Source organism: Fukomys damarensis, unplaced genomic scaffold, assembly GCF_012274545.1.
Source record: "Fukomys damarensis isolate Sample0158 unplaced genomic scaffold, DMR_v1.0_HiC HiC_scaffold_12, whole genome shotgun sequence".
Lineage (NCBI taxonomy): Eukaryota > Metazoa > Chordata > Mammalia > Rodentia > Bathyergidae > Fukomys > Fukomys damarensis.
In genome coordinates, this window is record NW_022900924.1 from 37,758,374 (window position 1) to 37,778,956 (window position 20,583).

The following is a 20,583-nucleotide window of genomic DNA, read 5'->3' on the forward strand; positions in this document are numbered from 1 at the left end:
AAAAAAAAAAAAAAAAAAAAAAAAAAAAAATTGACACAGAAGCCAAGCATAGTGATGCACACCTGTAATCTCAGCATTCTGGGAGGCTGAGGCAGGAAGATTGCAGTTTTGGACCAGCCCAAATAACTTAGTAACTTAGTAAGAACCCAGCTAAAAAGAAAAAGTAAAAATAAATAAATTCACATTACATGGCTGGGGATATAGTTTAGTGTGAAGGTGCTGAGTTCAATGTTCAATCCTCAACACCATAAAAAAAAATAGCCACAGAGGAAAAAAAATTATAGATTAACCTGTGAGAATATAAGACCATCACATAAAAAGTTAGGGTTGGGCCTGAGAGGTAATAGGAAAATAATTGGAATGCCATTTTTCACAATTAATAAAATGTGAATAACGTAGTAGTAGGGAACAGGCATGCAGGAGATGTAAAATATATCAAGGTATGACTGCTGGAACTTTATTTAAAAAGTATATTATATAACTTTTGTGCCCTTCATTCATAAACAGTCATATCTTTTAAGGATGATATAGGAAAGTACATGAATTGAAAAGAGATTCTTTAAATGGTACAAGGTTATTGTTGTTTACTTTAGTCCTTAAAATAGACTTGTAAAATAGCAGATCTAAAGCTTATTCTCATTTTATAAATAAAGGAAGTGAGGGCTTCTATATGTAGGAACTCAATTTCTTACAGCCTATGAATGATATTAAATCCAAGTGAGCTATCTTGGTCATTTCATTGTTAGGGTGTGTGGATGTTTGCATAATTGAGATATTAATTTATATTGTCTTGTTTTTTTCTTCTCTCTTTTTTCCTCCACAAATCCTATCTCAAGGTGAATGCTTTGAAAAGTGGCCAAAAGGAAAGAGAACACAGGAGACTCTCAAGGCTGAGGAACAGTGGTGGTCTTTATCCTGTTCTCCAAGTAGTGGACACACTTGCTCAGCCCTCGGGAAACATCTTAGAGAAGGACCTGGAGAGGAGTGACTTTGTGGTATACCTAGAGAGACTGAGTATTAGACTTTGGAGAGTGCTCTCTTCGGCAGCACATATACTAAAATAAACTTTGGAGCAAAGATACCTGTGCTGAGCTTGGCAGAAGTCAGCAGAGCTGCCTGACCTTCAGTGATCATAAGAACTTGGATGCTGAGCACATGAATGGTGATTAGTATGAACTGAAAACAAGTGGACTCCGCCCAAGTGACACGCTCTGGGTAAGTTTCCAGGTGCTTTGGCATAACATTGTGAGGCCCAGTAAGATGTGGATTTATGCAAAATATATTTTGATTTTGGAGCAAAATGAAGTATTGTGACATTTTTCATAAACCCTTGTTTGTAGAGTAAAAGTCATATCTATTACTTGAATATTTGTTTGGAAGGCACACAAGGGAAAGCAGGGCAGCAGTGCTAGTGGGACTATGATTCTGGGTATTAGAAAGCTTGAGAATGTGTCTCATATCACCAAGGATTTAAAGGGAAAAGAATGGCCTTTTGTGTACCTTAATATCACTATCAACTCAACAACATGTTCTCAGTTTATTATTGGTGTGTGCCAGCGGCTGATTCACTAGGCTGTTTGGAAGAGGGTGCTAATGAGGACAAGGTCAGGCGTCTCATTTCCATACAGTCAAATACTCTTAGCAAGAGAGACCTTCAGTCCCACACTCAGCAGATTAAATCCCTCACCCAAAGCAACTGCTTCACAGATATGCGTGCTGGGTTAGGGAGGCCAGGTGAGAGGGTGTGGATGAGTCAGCACAAAGACTATCATCTCCAGGGGCAAAAAACTCAAAGCAGACCTTCTGTTGATACCAGGAGTCTATGCGCTTCCACAGGAAGGAGCTGTGTGGTGCTGTGAAGGACTTCACAAAATATGTCACACCCTCTTTTCTGAAGAGAATCTCACAGGGTAAAGGGCTCTATCATTGGTTGGTCTAGCACCATATTCATACCAAACATTCAGCCCATTATTTACTCATGTTAGTGTGTAATTTGCAAAAATAACACAGGGATTTTGATTTTTGCATGCTGGAGCTGAGCCCAGAACCTTGTACATGCTAGGCAAGTGCTGTACCACTGAGCTACACCCCAGCCCCGAAAATAATTCAGATTTTTAGAAGCATGTTAAAAAACCTGCAAAATAAAATGAAGCTTCCAAAATTACACTTTGAATAAAATTTTAGAAAATAGTGGTAATTAGAACATATGTTTCCAAGATATTATTTATTGTTTAATGAATGGAAGGGCTGGGGATTGAACCTAGGGCTTCATGCCTGCTAGGCAGCTGTTCCACCACTGAGCTACATCCCCAGCCCAAGACTGTTTTCTTATCTTATTTACATACATTGCACAAGTCTTCAGGATTCAGTTCCAGAATTTTGATAATTATGTATAATCCACTAACCATCACTCAAAATAAGATATAGAACATTGTCAAGTTCTTTTCCTTCTTCCCAATAATTTCTTTGTCCAGGCGATCACTATTGCATCACCGACTAGCTTTTGCTTTTTATTAAACTTTTCAGAGATGGAATCAAACAGTATGTACTTTTTTGGTGCCTGACTTTTTTCATGCAACAAAATAGCATTTTTGAGTTTAATGAATGTTGTTGCCTTGTATCATTAGTTTATTTCTTTTTATTTTGGTAATAGGATATGTTTACCCATCATCCTGTTAATGAATATTTGGGTTGTTTCTTGTTCTATGCTATTGTGACCAAGGCTTTTATAAACAGCTTCCTAAAAGTATTGAAATTTATGTTTAAATTCTCATTGTTCATGCTATGGCTTTGAGAGCAGAGAAATTTCTTTATAGTAATTCCTGCAGAGTGTTTTCTAGTTACTTTGGTTTTTCTTTAATTGTAATGAAGATTCATAAGTTAAAAATAGTTAAGTTTTTCCAAGTGATTGATAAATTGTAGGTATAGTATTGAGGTATGGTTCCTCCCATCTCATTGTCGTTATTGAGTTCAACTTCCTAGGCCATGCCCAATTAAACTCAAATGTGTGTGTACTTTAATGTTACATTCTAAACCTTGTTTGCAAATAATTTAACTCAGTAATTATTAATTAATTTATTCAACATTCATTCATCAGCTTCCTCTTACATACTGCTGAGCTCAGCATCCGTCATGACATGGGTTATATCTGTATCAAAACTCCAGACTTCTTGTTTTTGTTTTTTTGAGACAGGGGTCTCACTGTGTAGCTCAGGCTGGCCTTGAACTCACTATGTAGTCCAGGCTGGCCTTGAACTCACAGTGATCCTTGTGCTTCAGCCCCCAGAGTGCTGGGATTATAGGGATGTGCCACCACATCCAACTCAGACAATACTTGCTGTGCCTAGCATGTAGAAGAAACTAAATGAACACTTTTGAATGAATAAAGGAATACTACATTTTGCGTGGAGGTTGGCCAGAATACAAGCCGTCCAGGTAGAAGTATAGAGACAGGATTGTAGAACCACGATGACTATGAATATTTTTTGTTTTTCCCTTGAGCTTTACTGTAGTGGTCCTTTCTCCACTGGATGATAACTGATCTAATTATGGCTTCTTCCCTTCATTTTAGGGGCAGAACAGAGACTGTTGTCTATAAATTTTTGTTATCTCAAGACCTCAGCCCATTTCTTGCACTCAGAAAGAAGCTACTCTTTCTAGGTTTGTGAAAGAAAATTGCACAGGAGAAGGGACTTTTGGGGTGGGTCTTGGAAAAGAGATCTGTGTGATGGTATTCCAAATAACAAGAAACAGGTTGATTCGTGGAGGTTTTAAGAATACTAACTGTTTTGTTTCTTGAAAAAGTCTTCACATTTGATAATTCGTGAATGACCATCATAATTTTGAATCCATTTTAGCAATTTAATTTTTTATTAACTTTTTAAAAACCCTACAGAGCAAAATGTTCCTGGGCCAAAGTTTTTTTCCTTACAAAAGATTATATTCTTGTCACTTATTTAGACAATTATTTCATTGAATACTTTAAATACAAAAGAAGAGTATGACAAAAACAAAATAGTTGCCTAACATTTCAAAAAGGCCTTTATCCTGAATAGAATGAAGAAAGGAAATTATTATGATGATTTTTAGTCAATCCGGGTAGGAGAATGATCTGTTTATTAAATTAAGTGATTTTCCTCTTCATGATTGATAATCAAATTCTGCCGATCCATTTATTGTTGAAGATTCTGCATCCTACTGGTTTGAAGGGAATACGTTAACAAAAACTTAAAAAATTTTAATGTAACATTAATATACTTGTAGAATTTTTATGTAAGAATTCAGAAATAGAGTACTTTAGCAGTACCTTTTTCTTTTTCTTTTCCTTTAGGCTTCTAGGCATTGAGTAAATTGCACAGGAAACTTCTGTGATTGAATGTTGTAGGTCATCTTTTGGTAAGCGTGGCACACAATGGTTCTAGGCATTAAAAATTCTAAGATGTAGATTGTAGGAGCTTTGAAGATTGGAATGGCACTCTGAGGCAATGCACGTACAGAGGAATGGAGTGGAAACAACATCACTTATGTTTCTCTCAGGGAGATCATCACCTCAGTTCTTTCCTTCCTTACTTTGTGTTAGCAGATTTTGACATAAAAGAAATCTCATATTCTTTGTAGATATAATGTGGAAGCCTAATATTTCAGAACTCAGGATAAAACTTTCTTTCCATGTCTTTAATACAATTGTAAAACATTTAAAAAGTATTAATTAAGCTTTACAAAGCAACTCTAAGATGATTTGATCAATTCAAAAACATGGTCATGAAGTCTGCACTCAACTTTCAATTACTGTAAGTCCCAGCAGAGAAAAGGCCCAGACAGCACAAACCTCAGATAATACCCAAAGCCTTTCTACTCAAAGAACAGTGGCACAGACATTTTTAAAAATGCTGCAAATGCAAAATATTTTGTTTAATATTAGAATGCATTATATTATTTTAAAAATTAAACCATTTGAAGACTTACTATCAAAATAACGCTTTATTTAAAAACACTATAATTAATTAAATCTCTTTGCATATATGCTGATGACTGAAAGAAAGAAATATATAAAATCCTGGGTGCTATATCAGAGAGAAGTGCTTTACACAAGGATATTTTTGCAAAGTGAAATTACCTACATAAGGTTACATTGCATAGAACTTTAAGAGATGGGAAAACTAGATAAACTACAGCAGTCCAGCTCACCGGTAGATCACAGTGAAGCCTGCCACTCTTGTGACAAGTAACCTGGCAGGGCTGGCTAGTTAAGGGCAGTACTATTTACAATAAAAGTGGAGGGGAGGGAGAATGTTAAATATACCACAAAAGAATGAGTAAATTATGGCCCATCAACCTCATGTCATCCAATTGCCATTTAAAACAAAACAAAACAAAACAGCCTCCATGGCTGGGTTAGATGTCACTCCCAGAGTCTTCCTTCAAGACTGATACACTGTATAAAAAAAATTACAATAAAAAAGTCTGATATGCTGTATTATAATTATATGCCCAACTATGTTTTTCTGGGGTGGTGTAAGATCTTTTAGGACATGGACAGTGACAGTCTTTTTTTTTTTTTTTTACAACAGTTTTTCAATTTATTGAACCAAAACTTAACATCTTAAATTACTCCACAAATATAGTTAGGAAAAGAAGTTTGCTAGTCCCCTCTGTAAAAAAAACTTTCCTCAGTGTCCTACATATTTCAATTACTTGTAAAAGCACACTTCACTCAATCTGTAGTCAAAATGCCTCTGGTAAAAAAGATGGTTCTTTTGTTGTTGTTAATAAGTCACCGTTGTGTGGAAGTCTTTTTAATCACTTCTTTCTTTTTATTTTATGAAAAAATAATTTAATCACTTTCTCTTAATAATACAATTTCAAATATGGGATTGTGATGCCACTGGCTTTGGCACCAGTATGGCTTTTGCTACTCTGGGTCTCTTCTGATTCCATATAAATTTTAGGATTTTCTCTAGCTCTGTGAGAAATGACATTAGTATTTTGATTAGAATTGCATTAAATCTGTACATCAGCTTTGGAAGTATAACCATTTGATTATATTCATTTTGCCTATCCAGGAACGGGGTATTTTTCCATTGTCTGATGTCCTCTTCAATATAATTTTCATGTTAGAGGTTATTCATTTTAGTTAGGTTAAGCATTTTAATTTTTTGATGCTATTGTGAATGATAGTTTTCCTACTTTTCCGTGAGTTAATTATTAGTGTGCAGGAATGCTATTGTTTTCTGTGTGTTTATTTTGTATCCCACTATACTGCTAAATTTGGTTATCAATTCTAGTAGTCTTTTGATGGAATTTTTTTGGTCTTATACATGAAAGATCATGTCACCTGCAAATAATGATATCTTGACTTCATCCTTTCCTATATGTATCTCTTTCTTTCTCTTGCCTGATTGCTCTCGCTAATGTCTCAAGGACTGTGTTGAACAGGCATGGTTGTAATGGATATCCTAGTCTGGTTGCTGATTTCAAAGGGAAGTCTTTCAGCTTTTTCCCATTTAATGTGATGTTGGGAGTGGGTTAGTTTTGAAAGGCTTCTATCATGGAGAGATAAGGTCCATCTATATCTATTTTCTTCAGTTTTTAAAATCATGAATGGATGTTGGATTTTGTTTTGTGCTTTTTCTGCATCTAATGAGATGATTGTTTGACTTTCGTTTTTGGTTCCATTTATGTGATGAATTATATTTATTAATTTGCATGTGTTGAACCATCCTTGTATCCCTGGGATGAAGCTTACTTTGTCATAGTGTATAATCTTTTTGAGGATTTGTCATATTCTGTTTGCCAGTGTCTTGTTAAGGATTTTTGTATGCATGCTCATTAGAGAAATTGCCTATAGTTCCATTTTTTGGTTAGATCCTTGTCTGGTTTTGGGCTTAAGAAAATGTTAGGTTCTGAAAATGATTTTGGAAGTACTCCTTCCCTCAAAATTTAATTAAAAGTTTAAGGAGTATTGGTGTTAGATCTTCCCTGAAGTCCTTGTAGAAATTAATTTGGCTGTGAATTCATTAGGTCCTGGGCATTTCTTATTTGGTAGTTTTTTAAAAATTACTGTTTTAATTTCATTGTGTGTTATTGGATTGTTCAAGATTTAAGTCTTCTCAGTCATACGTATCTAAAAATTTCTCTATTTCTTCTGAGTTCTCCAATTGTTTGGCATTTATGTTTGTGAAGTATGGTAGCTGCTAGTAATTTTCTGGATTTCAGCAGTCTCCATTGTGATTTCACTTTTTCTATTTCTAATTACATTAGTTTGTGTCCTTTTCTTTCCTTTTTAAGGTAAGATTGGGCAAGGGTTTGTCTGTTTTATTTTTTCATAGAACCAGATCTATAATTTATTAATTTTTTGGGACTCTATTTCATTAATTTCTGCCCTGATATTTATAAATTTATAATTTCTTTCCTTGTATAAGTTCTAGGTTTGGCTTGTTCTTATTTTTGTTGTTGTTGTTGTTTGTTTGTTTTTTGATACCAGGGATCAAATTCAGGACCTTGAGCTTGCAAGGCAGGCAGGGCTCATCACTGAGCTAAATTCTTAGCCCTGTTCTTGTTTTTCTAAGACCTTGAGATGCATTATTGGTTGTTTATTTGGGCTTGTTGTATTTTTCTGATGTAGGCATTCACTGCTATGAATTTCCCGCATAAGATTTCTTTCATTGTGTTCAGTGAGTTCCAGTATGTTGTGCTGGGATTATCATTTAATTCTAGGAAATGCCTTATTTTTTCCTTAATTTCTTCTGTGAGGGAAATTGATTACTGATTATTCAAGAAAACGTTGATAATTGATTATTCAAGAGTATGTTGTTAAATTTTCATATGTTTATATAGTTTTCTGTGGTTTCTTTTGCTATTGATTGCTAGTTTCATTGCATTGTGATATGACAATATGCATGGTAAAATTTTGATTCTTTTGCGTTTGCTTAGACATGCTTTATGAATATGGTTTATTTTGGAGAAAGATTCACGTGCAGGGGAAAAGAATATGTATTCTGTTGTTATTGTGGAATATTGTGTATATATCTATGGTATTAAGTCCATTTGTTCAGAGGTTTAATTCAACTCCAATTTATCTTTTGTTCATCAGTCCATTTGTGATAGTGGGGTATTAAGATGCCCTACTTAAATTTTACTGATTTCATTGGATTTTTTATGTCCATTAGAATTGTTTTATGAAGTTAGGCACCATGCTTTGGTATTTACTTGCTTGTGATTGTTATCTATTCCTGTTGAATAATTTTGTTAGCCAATATGTAATGTTGGTTTGCCTCTTTTGATCAGCTTTGGCTTGAAATCAACTTTGTCCTAAAATAGCCTAGCTATTCCTACTTGTTTTTAGGTCGTCATTGTGTAAAATAATGTTTTCTGTCCTTTGATTTTTAGTCCATGATTTCTTTTGTGTGTGTTAAATATTTCTTCTATGAAGCATACCGTCAGATTTTCTTTCTTGATCCATTCTGCTAATCTGTATCTTTTGATTGGTGAGTTGAATCCATTTACATTGACCGTTATAACTGATACTGACTTATTCCTGTCATTGTATTAATTTCCTGTTACTATTTTGCTTTTTTTCCCTTCTACTTTATTTGTTAGCCCTACTTGATGTTTTCATGTTATTGGACCTTTTGGCATTATTAGCATCATTGGCTCCTTATAATATAACCTTGATAATTTTTTGGAAAGTTAGTTTGTTGGTCATGAATTTCTTTAGGTTTTGTTTATCATGTAAGTACCTAATTTCTTATCAATTAGGATAGAACATTCTGGGCTGGAAGTTGTTTTCTTTTTTTTATGACTAATATTCAATTTTATTTAAAAAAACACATTTTCTTTATCCAGTCAGGGGCTGTTTCCAAGTATTTACTGTTACAAATTGTGCTACTATGAAGATGGGTGCACATATATCACCGTGGTATGATTATTTTAATTCTTCTGGGAAGATACCCCAGAGGGGAATAGCTGGGTAAAATGGGACTTCCAATGCTAGTTTTTTGAGGTATCTCCATACTGTTTTCCACAGTGTTTATACCAGTCTACATTCCCACCAACAGTAGAGCAGTCAGGGTACCTCTTTCCCCACAGCCCTGCCAGTATTTGTTATTGGTTGATATCATGATAGCAGCTATTATTTCTGCGGTGAAGTGAAATCTCAGCATTGTTTTCATTTGCATTTCTTGAATGACCAGTGATGTTGGAACATTTTTTCACATGTTTATTTGCCATTTCTACTTCTTTGTCTGAGAAATACCTGTTCATTTCAGAGGCCAGTTTTTGGATTGGGTCTTCAAATTTGGGAGGTATGATTTTTTTTTAAGTTCTTTATATATTATAGAGTGTAGACCTATGTCTGAGGAACAGCTGGTAAATTTGTTTTCTCCACATTGTAGGTTGTCTCTTCACACTGTTGGTTGTTTCTCTTGCTGTGTAGAAGCTTTTTAATAGGAAGTCGTTCCACTTGTCAATTTTTTGTGCTAGTTCACAGGCAACTGAGGTTTTCTTCATAAAATCTTTTCCTACATCAACTTCTTCAGAATTTTTACCTAACCACTCTTCTAGGTGGATTACTGTTTTTGTTTCAATATTTAGAACTTTAATCTATTTTGATTTTAGTTGAGTGCGTGATGAGATATATATAGGTCTAGTTTTAGTCTTTGGCAAGTTGAAGACAAGTTTTTCCAGCACCATTTATTAAAGAGACTATCTTTCCTCCAGTGAGGGTGTTAGGCTCCTTCATCAGTGATGAAGTGGCTGAGTGTGTCTGGCATTGTTTGTGCATTTTCTAATCTGTTCCACTGGTCCTCAGGTCTGTTTTCTTGCCAGTACCATGCTGTTAATTTCTTATACCTTTGCTGATGATGGTAGCTCATTTAATCTCCCCTGAAGTTGTTTTCTTTAAGAGCTTGAAACACTTCATTCCATGCTGTCCTTGTTTTAAGGTTTGTATTGAGAAATCTGTTGTAATTCTAATAGGCTTTCCTTCATAGGTGATTCATTGCTTTTCTCTAGCAGCTTTTAAGATTCTATTCTTGTGTCATATTTCTGGTATTTTAATTTTTATGTGGCAAGGGGTGTTTTTTTTTCCTGATTATGGCTATTTGGAGTATATATGCTTCACTTATCTGTATGTTAAATTGTTTTGCCATGTCTAGAAAGTTTTCTTTATTACTGGCGTGAACAGGTTTTTTAATGCCCTTTGTACTGTCTTCTGATTTTTTTTGCAAATTCCAGTTACTCTTATTTCTCTCTGAGTCAGCCACTTTGTATTTCGCTTGTTGTTTTTAAGATATCTCTCATTAATCAATCATTGGCCTTTCCTCTAGGTCTGACACTCTGTCTTCACATTGGCCACTTTTGCTACTTTCAATCATTTTTTTTTTTAATGTTCTGGATTTTTGTTTGGAACTTTCTTATAGATTCCCATTCTTTTCTATGCTGGTCATTTATGTTTTGCATCTCTTTTTTTTTAAGGTCATCTTTTTTAGGTCATTACATGATTAGTTATATTTTCTTTAAATTCATTAAGCACTTTATCTCCATTAGCATCTTTTCAGACTATCTGCTGTGTAGCTTATGATTTTCTCCCCTCCACTGTATACTTGTCTTTTCATGTTTTTGTAGTAGTTGCTGTTGTTGTTCATTTTATCTTTGTGTCAGAGTTTGCAACTTCTTTAATCCAGTGCCCTGTTCTTTGTTCTTCCAGAGCAAGCCAGAGTATTGTTTATTACTGCCCTGTGCAATCCAGGTATTGGCATAGAGAAAGAACAGTTGCCAGCCACTAGTATGTTACCTTGTCTGTGGTTGTAAATTCAGTGACAACAATGACATTGTCAACTGAATATTCACAAACCCTAGGAACCACTCATGACCATCCCTTTATCAAAACAAAGAGGACTCTGATTTTAGTGAAGACATTTAGGTTCTCCTTATATTTACCTATAGTAATTCTCAGAGCATTGATTTCTGAAGATGTTGAAAATAGTACCAGAGCTCAAATATATCACTAGACTGTATGCTTTCTTCAGGGCCATCCCCTCTGATAATTACCCTCATTTAATCTGGCCTCCCACAACGAAATACAGGCCACTGGTCTGAGCCCAAGTGCCCCAGGGATTATGAGGACAATCCTACTTAACCCTCACCCTCTCCAAGCCTGTCTCCCAAGGCTGGTTCTTACCAGGTCTTTGTGGAAGGCTACGACTACAGTCCTGAAGCGAATCTTACTTCTTGGGTGTTGGTTTCTTCTTTGATCAGTTCGATCTGTTGGTTGTCAACTCTGTTGCCCTGTACTGTGGGGGAACCCAGGGACCGGAGGCCGGGTGTGCATTTCCGGGTCCTCTTGGCACTAATGTGGGCCTTCAGCGGATGTGGGCATTGTTGGGGGTGGGGTGGAATGCAGTGGGTATTTCTAGGGTGTCCTGGGTCCATCATGAGGCTTTAGTGGGCGGGGCGGGGCACATGCTTCCCGGGACCTCCTCTATCATTTCATTCTGAGATTCTAGCCATATGCCTGGCTCATGATCTCCATGCATTAACTATTAATTTCAACCGAATACACTGTTATTAACACAAGTAAAAAAATCAAGGAAAAGGTATTCACAGCCACCAACAAAGTCACCAGATGTCAGGCTCTGTCCGTTTCCATGTCTGCTCCCTTCTGTATTTTGCCCTCTCCTTTTGCATTTCCATGCTTGTTAACCTAGACGCAGAGTGGTAAGATGCTGGGTTGTCATAGATAATGCAGCTGGTGTACACGCCATTTAGAAGTACCAATTTCCGCAGAGAAGTGGCATTTTGATACAGCATAAAAAAATAAACCCTTAAACTTTCAGCTTTCAAAAACGAGCCAATGAATGTGTTCAGCAGGCATCCCACAGCCAAGCAACTCAAGCCTTCTCAGTAACCCCTAGATACTGACACAAGTGACAGGGCTGGTGGATGAGCCAGGCTCAGCTTTCCCAGCCTGTCACTTGATTGCACTGGGGTAGAGTGTAACAAAGACAAGCCAGCCTCTGGGGAGGAGGCAGCCCAGTGTGCATTCTAGGAACTAAGCACCGAGAAATCCAGGAGTCTGGGAGAACAGGAGATGAACATCTGTATCATTCATCTTCAGACCTCAGGTCCTTTGCTACCTGAATGGCTCCTGTAGCATCTTGTCTTTTCCTTCCCAGCACTTCACAGATATTGTCAATATATACCCATTTGTATGATTTTTCTTCTTTGTTTTCTTTTTCTTTTTTTCCACTGCCTCCCATTAAGCAAAGACCTTGCATTTTTATCTTATTTGCTTTTGTTGTTGCCAACCTATCCATAGGCTTAGCACGGTGTTTGGCACATAATAAGCATAAATATATATATATATGTGTGTGTGTGTATACATACACACACACACATATTTCTTGAGTGGATAAAAGATTGAATGAGTGAGTTTGAGTTCACTGCAGGCATTCCCAGAAGGACTGAGTTGGCATGTTACACAGGGCTTCATTGATGGAGAAAGCAAGAAGACAATTAACCAATCAAGATGAGCTGGTACTAGGACGCCAGCCATAGCTTCTGGGACTTGAAGCTAGGCCAAAGTTATTTGTCTCTCTGGCTGAATTAATATTAGTTCCTGGAGCCTTGGACTGGAGCTGGGCAGAGGTGTTCATAGTAACTTTGAATAGTATGAAGTGGTCTTGGGTCCATGTTGTCTGGGCTGACCCAATTTGTTTTGAATATTTGGCTCAATTCATTCCTTTAGCTCAAAAGGCTATTATAGATCTTCCCTGGAGTTAGAGTGAACATAGTTGTTTTCTTCCTCTTTCTTCATGCTTTGGTCTGGGCTGGATTATAATATTTGAACTCAAAATTCATGACCATGTGCATGCATACCACCTCCAGCTCCTTGTCTATTTCTCCAAACAATATTCTTTTCATCTGCTATACACACACACACACACACACACACACCCCAACGGTGAGGACTTATGGGTCTGTGCCCAGACTCTGAAGGATATTTAGAAAACAATGCTCGAGGTCCTCTTCCTTCCTTGCTTAACCTTCTTAAAATAATGATTTCTGTTCCCACTGTAGAGAGCTGTGGGCTGGGGCTCAGTAGGATTCCTCTACGGTGAGTGCCCTTAGAAAGGATCATGTCCCTCAGTTATATCATCCCTCACTGTCGGTGACAGAGGAGCTCACACAATGTAGTCTGGACACCTAACTCAGCTGGTGCCCTGTGGTAGTGGCCCCCACCCCTCATTCATAGAAAGGTCAGTCCAATCAAATTCTCCCTCCAATAAACCACACTCCTTAGGCTCACCCTTGTGTGATAAAACTGTGGCAGTGCTAATAATAGAAACCACAAATCCTGCCTGCCAATCCTGCATTCTAACCTCTAAACCACTTGAAGCAAGGACAAATGTTTTCAGGAAAATAAAATGACACTGTGTTGAGCACAGTGACAAAACTGTTCCTGTTGTCAGAGCTTCCATCACAGAGCCTAGAAGTCAGGAGTGAATTCCTTCTACACTTTGGTCAGCGTATATTTAGTTTTAACCTCCCTGTAATTTCTAACACAACCTGAGTTACAAAAGCAAAGAAAATAATGAAAAAAGAACTCTAGGCAGAAGGGGGAAGAAAGACATAAATGTCATTGTTACAACTTTCTTAACAATGGAAGTTTGTCATTTGTGTTTCAGTAGAATATAAAGGAACCAGTAGAAGTTCAGTAGTTGTTTAATAGGAGCCTCGCCTGTGTCAAATGGACAGTTGGCTAAATAGATGGATTCTTTAACTGAGCGACTGGATTTGGGAATGGAGGTAGCCTGCTCAGTGGACCCACAGTGGGAGCTCCAGCTTGACCCTCACATCTGGTTCCCAGGGGGCCAACCACTGCACCTTCCGGAGTCTTCCAGTTCTTAGATCTCAAATGGCTTTCAAAGTCACAGCCCATTGGCAGAGTCAGTTTGAGGTTCAATGAGAAAGAATGCATGAGAAATGCCATATAAACCCCGAGCCTATGTATAACCGAGGAATTATTATTGCTGGCCACAAATCCAAGTATTGTTCTTGATTAGAAGTACACATAATTAAAATTCTCCAGAAAGTAGCTCAACCCTTCACTTCCAGCTGTGCGGTATGTAGCTTCTAAACATTTTTGCTGAAACCTTGCCTCTTAACCTTTAGTCTGGAGTCTTCACAGAGCTCTGGTGCTCACATTAACTGTTACTTCCCCAGGCAGCTGCTGCAAGGCAGGAATTCCTGGCTCGATTTGTGTTTTAGTCAAGCTAGCCCTTCTGGATCTGGGCCTTGGTGTACTTTCTCAAAGATACAAACCAGAGTGAAATCTATCAAGAGACTTTGGTGAGAGATGAGCTTTGGGAAAATTCTGATTTAACAAATGAGACCCAGAACCATGATTTAGAAAACTGGCTACAGACTTCTCATATGAGACTTTAATTTTCTGGGTTTTGAAATGCTGTTTGCGTTGTTGCGTGATGAGTATGTGAATTAACAATGCACATTGACAGTTCTTAGCTAATTGTCTGATAAAAATATAAAAATTAGGTGTAGTTCCTGCTCTAATTTTTGGTTGCTTCAATCCTCCCTAATAAGATGCATAGTATTAGATTTATTACTGAAGAAATAAAGAAAGAAGTAGGGCAAAACAGCCATTTATCATGGAAAGACAGTCATCACTTCTTTTATATCAGAAATGTTGCCCGGAGTGGTGGCATATACCTCTAATCCCAGAGTTCAAGTGGCTGAGGCAGGAGGATCACCATGAGTTTGATGCTAGCCTGGGCTAGTGAGTTCAAGGCTAGCCTAGACTACATAGCAAAACTTTGCCTCTCCCCTTCCCCCCAAAAAAACCTTGTGGCTGTAGCTGTGCTTGAATAGTAGTAAAATATAACTATACAAAGATACCTGTTTTAGGCCTGATATTTTGCTAGTTACTACATGTGCATGTGAGAGTCAAAACAGTTTGAATCATGCTGTGCTGAGGTAGTTCCTAGTCAGTCTTTCCTTGGTGCCCATAGGCTACCAAATTATGCACATTTGCCTTTACTCTGGTCTGCAGTGAAAATAAAATGAGAAGAGAAAAAGGATATGAAGTAGGAAGTGGAACATTGTGGCTGGGAAATTCCCATCCCTATACAAAGAAGAAGGAGAGAAAGAAAGAAAGTCAGTCTTGTAAGGCCAAAGAGAATTTTAAATGCATGCAGTATGAGTCAAAGAAAATAGAATTCACATTTATTCATCCCAGTGGCCCCTTGGTCTGAACTGCCTGAGGGAAACCTCAGGGTAGAGGCCTGTGCTATTTCCATCAGTACCTGTGTATGAAACCACAGGTGATGCTGCTGAAATGCCCAGTTGCTAGGGTGTTTTGTTTTTGTTTTGACTCCAGAGTATCCAGAGAATGCATTTTTTTATTAAAAAAAAAAAATAAAACTAGCCATTAAATAAAGAAAAATAAACTACACTGGGATCCGAGACAAGATTTAAACATTTTCAAGTCTTCTTTTTCCAAGCAGATTTAATTTGGATGTATGAGTAAAGAGAGATTACCACATCACGATCTGGCTGGCCAGCCTCAGATAATGGCTTGTGTGACCCATGGAAGTTATGGGGGAAGGGAAAGTCAGAAAGCAATGAGGAACTTCTCTGTCATCTCAGGATTTCACAATACACACAGGAAACATTTGTTGCTGGCCCTCTGTTAGCCTGAAAGATTAGCTAATCCCTCGTTTCACCATAAAATGCATTCTTAGCCCTAGGCCTGGAAGTGTAGGCCTCTCCTCAGTGTGGCAGGCTCACAGGCTCCCGATTACAGTCGAGAGATGCTTTGGATCTTCCTTGTGGGCCTTCAGGAAGCTAAAGTGGTTCCTGTGCTTGGGCTGGGCTGCGTGAACCTCTCCATGCCCCATCGGTGGACAAAGTCCAAGGTGTCCTTTAAATTTTGCAACTGTGCCCTTAGAGTAGTATCAGATTCCCGAAGCCAAGAGATGGATTAATTGTTCAGGTGCTCTAGCCAAATTCCAGCTCATATGAATACATCCTGTCTGTACAACCTTTCACCTTTGTATAGTGAAACGGAATGCCTGTTGCTCAAAGTGGTAAGATAAGCTGGTACATTTTATCAGGGTTGTTCCTGAATGCCTTTAATATTCACCTGGCTCACCCATTTGTAGACTGTTCTCTATCTCTACACGTAGTCATTTATTTCTAAAAGTCTCAGGGAATTTTTGAAACTATGATTACTTTCATTTGTTTGACAAAGGCATCGCAGGTTTATTGTGTTGGAAGAGATTATCTGGTCCACCGATCCAATACCTTTATTTTACATGAGGGGCACGGAGAGGTTAAGTGTCTTGCTCAAGGACGCTCGGCTACTTAGCCCTAGTAGATTTGCAGTGTAACACATGGTTAATTACTAAACTGTTCCTACAAGTCCCATGTGTTTACAGATCCTCATTAAGCAAAGGCCCTAACTAAAAGAACAGTTTCATCACACATGCTACACCCAGCACTTCTCACCTCTGTGACCATTGTGATGAGACCTCCGTTGACCTGAGATTAGCTTGGAGGGTCCACTGCTCACAGGGCTTTGTGTGCACAGAAGGCAGCTTGACAGCTGGGGTGTTTCTGTCACATTTGTCTTTCTGAATAACCCCCATAATTGAAATAGAATTTAGCACAGATTCTCAATTGCAAATATGACCAGATTCACATGCGATACTCCACACCAATGAGATTACTTTTATTTATCTTATACCACATGATCTTGAGATTCTCTGAATATAAAATGCAAAAATATAAGCGAAGGAGCACTTAGTTTGAAAATATTTGTTTCTATTTTGATAAGAAAATAATAAAAATGGGTAAAATTTGTACATAGAAATAAATATTGTCTTTCCTGTGTCTGGAGAAAATGCAATTGTGGCTCAGAGTTTCCTAGTGGCCTGAGCAAACTAGGAAATATTTTAAGATTTGAAATGTTCATAAAATTGAAAAGAAAAATAAATTCAAGAAAAGCATAGCTTTTACTTATCTTGAGACCTGAGAGAAATTTCTTCCTTGATAATATCTTACTATGATAAGATATAATAGTGAATTTCACACAGCTATGTCTCATTATATTCCTCAGTGCAAGGAACACACTAGAGCACACTAGGCACAACTAGTGCAAATCGGGGAAGGTATTTCCAGGACACTGAGCATGAGGACAAAATACTGTGTCAAGTACACACTACAGTGTTTAGAAATCAGAGGGTTATGTACCTGGGGCAGGAGAGAAACTAAGATTCCAATGAAGATACTGGTTTCTGAAGCAAAGGGAGAGGGACCCTCACTAACACCTGTATTCTCCGCTACTTTTGGGGCCACAATTAGACTGTATTTCTTACTAGCTCTGTGGTATGTGACCATGAATGAGCTTGGCCAGGTGATATATAAATAGGCCAAGTCTATCAAATCCCTGCCTGCCCTTCTCACTCTCTTTAACCTATGTATATTCTGACTTTAGAGGACAGCAGGGATCTAGGGGAGGGAAGAGCAACAAGATGGAAGGAGCCTGGGTCCCTGAAGTTTGTACTGAGAAGAAGTCACACGAACTGTGACATGGACAGAAAGAGACTTCTACTGTATTCCATTATTTCCTGGAGTTTGTGGTTTGTTTTAGCAGCTGACATTGCATTAGATAATATAATCTAAGTTCACATTGGCGCAGCATCAATGGCCACATAGTCTAATCACTCTGCTCTACTTTGGAAAGACAAGGCTCCAAATGACAGCTTTTTCAAAGCCATATCCTTTGACTTCCACTAGTATCTAGACTGATTAGTGTTGTGATCAGACATGCTGGGCTCTAATTTTTATATCTGCCATCCTTGTGCTCTGGGCACTTACCTCACCTCTCTAAACCTTAGATCCTCCATCTACAAAGTGGGATCACCAAAAGGATCTACTCAGAGCTTTTGGAAAGGGAAAAAAGATACTCAACATCAAGTGCTCAGTCTAGGATTTGGCACATGGCAAGCACATGTTAAATATTAGCTAGTAGTGTTAGTAGTTTCCTTTTCAGTGCTAGGTTCAAACCCAGACCCTTGTTTGTGCTAGGCAATTGCTCTACTGTTGAGCTACACTAGCCTCAGTAGTGTTAACTTTTCATAAAGGCATCCTTATACTTGTCCCTCAATGTAGGGAAGATCCAAGGTAGGACAAGCAGAGTCTGTACAAAACTGGCTGGACTTCTAGAAAAGTTCAGAGAAATTAGGCTTTGCTCCTTCCCTCTTCACCTTCATTCGTTCCCCGTCTTTTTATTAATTCAAGCAGCAGCCCAGACTTGGAGCCTCACTGCACCATCTGATATCTGTTCATTCCATCTGGAAATTTCCAGTAACTTCCATATAATCATTCTGGAGAATCATAGAATAATAGTAACAAGCAGACTTCCTGATATTAAGTGCAGCACTTTAAAGTTTATGAAGGTTTCTGCTCCTACCATAGAATTTTTTTGATGTTGGAAAATCTTAACCATATTCCCCAGTGTGTTTTTGGAAGCATCGTTTTCCAAAAATAGACAATTTTGTATTGAAACAGGAAATAACCCAATTTCCAAGTGAAAGACTATGCACTAGGAAATATCTCTTGAAGTTTAGTATCTTTTTCCTTGCACCTGACTAGACATAGCTAATAACACCATGATGTACCCAGACCTGGGACTCAACAGCTTTGCCAAGTTATTTGTGACAGAGAGGATTTTATCATAAGTACATTTCGTCTCTCAACATTACATGGTGCAGCATTGGATTTCCCGTGATATAAACTTTCTAAATCTCATTTACAGTCACAGAGGTTGAAAATAGATAATTAATCAGCATGTAAGTAGCTTATGATCTGTAAAGCAAATGAGATATGGCTAGACTGGCAATGGTGTGGAATATTACAAGGACTCCGGCCAAGGGTATCCCGATGTTACATAGATTTCAATGAGTTCTGTAACTCCTTTGATCCCTCTGTGGCTCAGTTTCCTCATGTACAGATTGAGTTTGTTTCTTTAAGTATCTGGCCAAGCCTCATGCTGTTGAATAAGCATGATGGCTCTAAGCATTTCAGTCTAGTTTACAGCAGTATACTTATGCATGATGCAAGACAGACCAGGACCACAGTCAGGCTTGCAGTGGCTTTTTCTGAAATAGGAAATCTGTACTGGGAGACCTGCCAGTTTCCTCAGGCTTAACCTCTTTCAATTCTACCAAATGCTCTCATAGTGACAAGCTGTACAGAAGGTGGCCTAGGCTACTTTCTTCCCATTCCATTTTTGTATTTATTTATTTATGATTTCACATTTAATCCTATAGCATTATAGAAAAATTCTCTTCTAAGAATGTCTATTAAGCAATTAGAGAACTGAGCAAGTGACTAAATATAACTCTCAGACCTGACTTTTCTTTAGCTCATCACCAGTTTTTAAATCTGTTTAGAATTTAGCTAATGCAGCACATTGGACAGGTTGATAATCACAAGCAGTTATCCTCTGACATAGGATTTCCTTTGGCTCCTGAGACATTGTGATTGGAGATAAAGGGACACTAGAGAATGGTTTTAGGGAACTATATTTGCTTTCAAATTTGCAACATGCTGACAAAAGAATGCAAATTCTAAAAGAAGGGTGGCGATTTAGACAGCTTGATTTCTTTGACTTAAAGAAAATGAACCTTACTAAGGAAAGTAGAAGAAGGGTGGGGTAGTTTCCTGTCAAGTGCTCTCTGAGTGGACGTTTCCTAAGAGGAGTGGGCTGCCAGGGCCTCTTCAGAACCCTGCTTGACAGTGCTGTACTCAAAACCCCCAACCAACAGGTCTGTCTGCACCTCAGCTGTAACACTGGCTCTCAGCCAGTGTGATTCCTGTAATAATACTCAGTGTGATTTGCCATTGACTAATTTTATTATTTTTAGAGACTAGGAAGTGAATTGGTAGCCTATTGCTAAGGAAGTTATCCTCCCCCACTCCAGGGGGACAGGCTGGGTTCGCTGAGGAAGCAGCAGAACAGCAGGAGTTGGATTCTTTGAAAAAGTCCTTGTACTCTAGGTTTTGTACTGTTGTTATTGTTGTCCTCCTTATTTCCTTTTTGCCATCAGTTGCAACTGGAATGGGATAGGTCTTGGCCAGCTCCTCAGGGCTGTTGCTTTGTCTGGTGACTGTGTCTTTCCAGTTAGCATGCTGATAATACTTGGAAATTCTGAGTCAGTGAAATGTAACTATGAGCAGTGGGGGTGGGTAGATCACTAGGGAAAGTGCAGCCAAGACTTCCTGTACCAACTCAGGGTCATTATCTATGGGGGAAGGTAGGAGCTCGGCAATGGAAACGCCTACACTCAACTAGCATTTGCAGTACAAAAAACTGATTTAGGAAGAGTAGAACAGTGCAAATAATAAAGGAAACAGAAAACATCAGAGATATCAGGGTGGAGCTTTGAGAGTCATATTATGATATTCCTGTTATTGACAACTTCAACTTGCTATTAGTTGGTGAGACTCATTAACTACTCACTCGCATTTGTGTGCCCTCACTCAACACCTAGCAACTGCAGT

At 38.0% G+C, this 20,583-nt stretch overlaps 1 long non-coding RNA gene across 2 annotated transcripts in view; it reads left to right on the plus strand.

Annotated features, from left to right (window-relative positions):
• Positions 1-20,583, plus strand: part of LOC104867881 — a 587,910-nt gene that overhangs the window by 51,547 nt on the left and 515,780 nt on the right. For both annotated transcript variants that reach the window (XR_781883.3, XR_781884.3), the window contains exon 2: positions 837-1,215. This is a non-coding gene — a long non-coding RNA (uncharacterized LOC104867881). The remainder of the gene's footprint in view (positions 1-836; positions 1,216-20,583) is intronic.